The 7,524-nt window shown below is 35.4% G+C and overlaps 1 pseudogene; it reads left to right on the plus strand.

Annotated features, from left to right (window-relative positions):
- Positions 1–1,245: 1,245 nt before the first annotated feature.
- On the plus strand, positions 1,246–1,665 carry LOC123955976 (annotated as a pseudogene).
- Positions 1,666–7,524: the final 5,859 nt, after the last annotated feature.

Consider the following 7,524-nt stretch of genomic DNA (forward strand, 5'->3'; position numbering starts at 1 on the left):
ACACACACACACAGGTCATTATGTCAGGTGACAGATGTGGTAACTGACATTATTTTGGTAATCATTTCACAATATATGTGTGTATTAAATTATCGTAAATTACACAGTACGATGTGTCAGTTATATCTCAATAAAGCCGAAGGTAAAAACCACCAAAAGAATAGGATATAGAGGAAATGCATAATGCCATGATGTAATTTCAGTAATTTTTTTTATTCCTAAATTTGATAGACATCTGAAGGCCCTGGTTTGATCAAAATCAAGGGAGGTACAGGTATGCAGATAAATAAGTTACATAAAGTCATAATATGTATTAGAGAAGACATTGGCAGAAATAAAAATAATTTTGTTGAATAACAGCAAGCAAAACAGGTTTTTTGTTTGTTTGTTTGTTTGTTTGCATTTTATGACCTTTTCTAAAAGTTTTTTTCATAGGCAATATAAAGGTATGAAATGAGTATGGGCCATAAGTAATGGACCAGAGTGTGATTTCACCACTTACTACGTCTATAAACTTAGGCATGGTGTATTATATTTAATATCTTTGAGCCTGTCATCGCTAATTCGTGAAAAAAAGGAAAAAAAAAACACATTTTCTTGTTTTATGATACGTTATTTAGCAAATTTATCAAAAGACATGTACAGGGGCACCTATGTGGCTCAGTCATTAAATGTTTGCCTTTGGCTCAGGTCCTGATCCCAGGGTCCTGGAATGGAGGCCCGCACTGGGCTCCCTGCTCAGCAGAAAGCCTAACTCTCCCTCTCCCCCTCTCCCCGCTTGTATTTCCTCTGTGCTGTCTCTCTCTCTCTCTCTGTGTCAAATAAATAAATAAATAAAATCTTAAAAAAAAAAAAGACTTGTATAGGCTCATTAAAATGGTGATCACTGAGTTTTAAAATATTTCACTGATGCTATTCATACTAAAAATGTAAGGCAGATATTAAGATCACACAGGTTAATGACACAGTGCGTTATGACTCAAAAATCCTGAAAATACTCCAGTGCTAGAGGAAAGGTTAAAGTTTTTTGGGCAGAAAAAAACAAAAATATACGAGATAAGTTGAGCTGTTAATAGTAAATACCAGGCGGAGGCAAGCAAGTGGTGGGCGGACCTGTTGGAGGCAGGTCCACCTGGGACTGGCAGCTGACAGCCCTGCCTGAGAGGGGTTGTAGCAAGAGCCCCTGCGTTTTGTAATGATGCCACTGGCGCTGCAGCTACGAGGTCTGAGTCCCGGGCAGCAGCCATGGCCTACTGCCCACAGGAAGGGAAAGAGTGAATCCTATCTGGGACCTATGACAATCACGAAGCTCCAAGCAGTGCAGAGCTGGTGCTTGATGATCCCAAGAATCCTAATGAGCAGGGATTGATCTTGCCAAATGGGGACATTAACTGGAACTGGCCATGGTAGGGGCCCCTGTGGGGCATGGGCAGTGTTCCCTGTGGGAAACAGTTTAAGTGGGCCTTTTTCGGCTTGCAGTATAGCACAGAAGATATCAAGCCATCAGACTGCGTCGACCAGTTTTGGACCATGCAGGAATGCATGCAGAAACACCACTACCTCTGTCCTCAGAAAGAGGAAGAGGAGGAGACGCCAGCAGGACTTTTAGAACAGACAGCTCCCACTGAGGCCCCTGCAACCGAAGAAGAACAGGTGTCGAGCTAATGAGGACCACAGAGCATTGGACTCCAATCCTTCTGCTTTGGAGTGATAGGAACATTTTGCAAAATGCCTTTCAGTCATTCTCTGATAACGTCTCTTTCCCTTTTGTTCCTTGCATCATAATGTACAAAATAACTTATTTTGATGATCGGGGTCTTCGTTCTTTGACACATACACTAGAAAAAAATGTATGTGTGTCTTACATAAACTTGTCAGCAAATTTAGTTGTCAGTTTTGAATTCTCTTCTCAGATTACTCAGAACTTTGACTATGCTCAGCAACAAAAAATCATTATCTGGGAGTGTCTGTGAGTGAGCATATTTATTTTGATTGATTATATCTCTTTTAGATTTTATAGATTTTATACCCCTTTAGAAAATGAAATAGAAACAAAAACATCTTCCTTTAAAAATGCTGGAGTGGGACCATTCCTAATGCAAGAGGCCAGGTGGATAATCAGAGATACTTACTCCTTAAGAACCATTTGAACTTGAGTACATGAGGAGGTACTATTTTTCATTTCAGATACATTTTGGTTTCCATTTTTACATTGAACTCCAGGTTTTCTGTGTTTGGAAATTGGAGCTTTGGACCCTCAGACTTGCAGTCCCTTTCTAAGTGAAGAGAAAGGCTGGTTTTGGTGTTCTTGTGATTCCAAAAGCCCTGGTTTGGGGCTTGTGTTCACATTGGCTCTGTCTATGGCAGATGCAATGTTCTTGAAAGGTGGGGACTTAATGGTTACCAAAGTAATGGCCAAGAGAAGAAATGATGTGGATTAAGTAGTCAAGTAAAAGGAAAACATAATTTTTATCTGGAAAATATAGTAAATATGAGAAATGAATACTTAAACAATAAAGAAGAGAGAGAGTAGAGTGCAGAAATTTTGTGAACCGGGGATAGAGAGCCAGTTTCTGGAAATACTACACACATCTAGCTACTAGTAACAACGGTGTAGGTAAAATGATGATATAAATGCATAGACAGATTTGAGAAATAATATAAAGGTAGAATGAATTTGTTGTGGTCAAGGAATAGGAACTAGAATAATTCCTGATACATGAGTTCTTTGAGAAGGAGGTTTTCTAAAGGAATAAGGTAAGATATATAGAAAATACAAAGGAGTTAATGAGTTTTGAAATGGACTTTTTCAGTGTTGGACCACATCGTGTGTGTGTGTGTGTGTACAGGGGTAGGGGGAATATTTGATAAATTTTGATGCCAAGTTTAGAACTATTCAATAGAATAAAATGCCATTAAAAATTTTAAAGTATATTGAATGCCATTTCAGCCATGCATTTTCTATGCATTGATTTTCACTATTTTTGAATATTTGTTTGTTTTTTTTAAAGATTTTATTTATTTATCTGATAGAGAGATACACAAGGAGAGAGGGAACACAAGCAGGAGGAGTGGGAGAGGGAGAAGCAGGCTTCCCACCAAATAGGGAGCCCAATCCGGGCTTGATCCCATGACCCTGAAAGCATTACCTGAACCCAAGGCAGACAATTAACAACTGAGCCACCTAGACGCCCCGACTATTTTCAAACATTTGTAATCAATTGATTGAGACTTTTATTGGTATCAACTAAAATAAATGAAATACATTTTTCTCTTGATCAGTGTTGATAGATTAAAAGTACAAATATGATAGTTTTGCCTCCCAAAAAGATGAAGGAAAGGTTTTTGTTTCTGTTAGTCCATGTAAGAGAAAAGAACCTCTGGCAGCTTCTGTACTGTGGTTTCAGATGGTCATTGAACATCGCTTCACTTAATTTATTCTCATTGCTTCTGGCCCAGTTCTGTCATTGACTTGAAAGACTTTTCATATAAATGACACTAATGCTCTTTCACACTGAGTGCTGGCAGCTCACATAGGAATATCATCTAGAAAGTTTTTTTTATCAACTTTTGATTTGTTTTATATAAGAATTGCAAGTGAGTTCACCATGAGTTATTCTTAAAGTCTGAGAGAAATAAATCAAATTAATCATTGTTGGAATAAAAAGTAATAGAAAAAATAGAAATGTATTTTGAGTCATTTATATTTTCTTTATTTTATAACAAAATTTTAATATAAAATTATGAATCAAATATTTATTTAAATTAGTCAGCATTTACATCATGCTTTTGAATAAATAAACTACACACACATGCACATACATACATAAGTTCATATGTCTAATAACAGAAAGCACAAAATATTATAAAATTACATTAAAGATCCCAATGACGTACTAATATACCCTATCCCCAGAGGCAAAAATGTTAATGGTTCTTATTGATTCTTTGGAAATAATAGCATAGCAGCCCCCAGAAGGGATTTGAATGTCCTTCTTCCTATTTTAAATTGGAAGAAAGTTACTGTCCACAATATTCTTAACTGCGTGCTTTTTATTTCAAAAAATATTATCAGTTCTAACTCTTACAGATTTAGTCTCTTGGGCTGTGAACCCATTAGGTTACACCATGAACCCATTAAAAGGTGTCCTACAAGGCTGTAATTGACTGCTGTGATTTAAGCATTAAATCACATGTGAGTATTATTTAAGCACTTTTTTTGTTGTCTCTAAAATTAGAAAAATAATATGTAAGTTAAAACATTTCTGAAAATCTTTGGGAAAATGTCCACCTCAGTCTTCATTAACTCCCAAATTCCATTTTTGTTGTAAAGCACATTCTCAAGAAGCTAAGAGCCAACTATATTGTTTTTAAGCCTTTATGAGCCAACATTACACAGATCATATCTTGGACTAACAGTCTTATACCAATAGGAAAACATGCAAAATTGCACCTGAAGGACTAGTACGCTATAATCTTAATGAATTCCCTCATGCACTTCAACTAGGTTTACCTTGGCTTCAGTAGAGATTACAGCTGCCCTGGTCATCCATAGTCTCCTGCATTCTAAAATGTACTCAGAAATTGGTTATTTCCACTATGATATCAACCACATGCATGACTTGCTATTCTTTTGCTTATTACCCTCTTAACCGGTGACCATGTTTTCTGTTCACTTTCTCGATTCTGTCATGGTCACACTAAAAATTTTGTCATCAAACAAATCATACCATCTATAATAATATACTTTGAGGTATTTCACTCCTTTTTATACTATTTCATGTCACCTTTTCAGGGTGCTTTATTAAATTCTACCTCTAGATTGCACCAGAATCATGACATATTCATGGATTACAACACTTTTTTCCTGTTACTATTTTCATTTTCCCATTTATTTTTTCTATATGTTCAGATTAAAATCAGTGATTTATAAGAACAGTTACATAGTTGCAAATTATCTAATCCCCTTTTTTCACTTTTCCTTACTTGCCTTGAAACTCAAACCTCCGGATAAATCCTACAATTTATTCTGTCTACATGATCACTGAAAGAATACAATCAACCATGTTATAATTTAAATTCTTAATTTCACACTTCAATTTGGACTTGGTATTTTCTTAAAATACTTTTTTTCCCCTAAAAGTCAGTAGGGACAATTCTTCATGAATGTTTTCACATCCCTTCATGGTCTGGGATTTGGGCCTAAAAAGAACTACTTGGTAGACTTGGTAAAAAATTGATTGTGTAGTAAATATGCCCTGGAAACTGGAGATTGAGTATTTCTTAGAAATGATTTATAGTCTTATCTCCCTAGGAACCAGTTACTTACAATGTGATGAAGTGAAGCCAGAGACTTATTTTCTTTCCACTATGATCTCACCCATGGGGATTCATTTATATTCCAAAATGAAGGTGCTAATGAATGTTAGTAACTTATTCTACTGTATACTGTGGACTACTGATAGTCCATTGCCTACTGGTGGAAAATACACAAACCTACACATGCCTATTTCATATTTAACCTGGCAAGATAAACTAATACCAGATTCCCAACTTTTGGGTCTGTTACCAAATATTGATACTAAGTACAATATCAGTGAGGTTCTAGCTGGAAAAATGATTCACTTGGGGTGTTTTAAGTAGTAAGAGAATCAGAGAATCTTAAACATTGTAAGGACTAGATGAGTGTAAGTTGAAAATCTATGTGGTTAGAAAGTGCTTAAATTTCTAGGAACCTACAACCAGTGTCTAACCTACCTACAAGAATAAAACAAATCATTCACAGGAACTCAACCAGAAACTAAGATTTATCTTGCCTATGCATTTTCCAGTAACTGCAGCTAGAAAATAATGTCCTGTCTTTGGTTTTTCAAATTTTACAAAACATGTCTCAATCTAGTCTGAAGTCCTGCTTTCAAGGAATACCACAATGCATACTTCTTAGCCATCTCTTGCGTGGTGCATGAGTGTGTGTAAGATGAATGGAGATGAATGATCCAACACACTGATTTTTTTGAGAAAGAGCTTTATGCTAATGTTGCTAGCTTGTGAAATTTCTTAAGCATTTAGCTTTTTTTCATTTTCTCTCTCCTCCACTCCCTTCTCTGTTCACCAGAAGGATTAAAAAGGAATAAATACAAAAACAATGAATACTGTTATGCTGAAAAAAATAAATAAAATGGGGGAAAAAAAAGTAATAAATATATTCAATACCCAATGCTGTCCATAAAATAAGGTCGAGTTTAAATCTCAGGATGTGCCATTTCCCTGTAGAAATGTGGTCTACTTGTCCTTTTCTTGAAATGCAACAATTGGACCTTCTTTCTTCATCTCCTATAGATGCTACATGACTGTCAATGCCTTTAATAGCCTTCCCTTATATATTATTGCATGCAGATTAAGATGCCTTTCATTTCATGAAAAACACAGCCTATATCATGTGTTTTATTTTCATAATGGTGTGTATTGGGTCAGAGTTATTCCTATGAAAAGAAAGGGGGAAATGCAACATTTTGGTAAGTCAAACAGAAAACTGCCTTTGTTCCTTTTTTTTTTTTTCAGTAATTGATGCTCCTCTGAGTACTGTTACAGTCCCAACAGAGATTCTGTTGGAATTTGACTAGTATCCCGATCCTCAATGTAAATTTTTCCCTAAATACTGTATTAATTCCTTCTTAATGCTTGTATTATGTCTGAAACATATCTTATGATTTCAGAATCCTTTATAGTTTTCATTAACTTTCCACTTGCAGATTTTCATTTCCTTGGGTCTCACTGTAAGTATAACCTTGTATTTTGCAGTAGTACACTGTAGGAAAGTTTAGTTCTTCTTTACCCACCAAGTGGGTTAGGGAGTGTAGGTTTTACATTCTTCTGAAAAGAATTTATTTTTCTTACTTTGTTATAAGTCTTTGATCCTTCAGTCTCTTATTCAACCTGGTCTCATTCAAATTCTGTCCATCTAGGAATTCTTAAAATACCTAAATTTGAAGTTAAACCTTACCAGTCTTCCAGGATATTCACTTAAGAATTTTCTTAATTTAAATTAGTTTTTGATAAAGGTGTTACGTGTTGTACAAAAATTGTTCAGTTTTCTCTATGTAATTTAATTTACATATTTAAGCTTTTGACCCTTATTTCTCTTGCCTCATCTTTTCTAATTCTTTGTGTATTTATTTCTATAATTCTGAATATTATCAGTATATCCAGCCAGTGTAACTCCAACCTCCTTAGTTTATCCTCTGACCTTAGTCAATATCACCTCAATAAATATTTTCTAGATAGCTATTATTTGTCTTAAAATATTTGCTGCAAAGTTTTATGTAAAGAAAAAACCCCAATGACCAGTCGCCTCCAGAACACAATAATCTTAACCACATCCACCTAAAATTCTTTTCACAGACTTTCTAACATTCTTTTACCAGCTCAGTTACTCCTTCAGCTCCATCATCCTTTGTTGATGGGAGCACTTAATTCAATATGTAATTTTTCCAAGAAGGATTTACTTCCTTCTTTGGTCAGCCC

The sequence above is a fragment of the Meles meles genome, chromosome 14 (genome assembly GCF_922984935.1).
Source record: "Meles meles chromosome 14, mMelMel3.1 paternal haplotype, whole genome shotgun sequence".
Lineage (NCBI taxonomy): Eukaryota > Metazoa > Chordata > Mammalia > Carnivora > Mustelidae > Meles > Meles meles.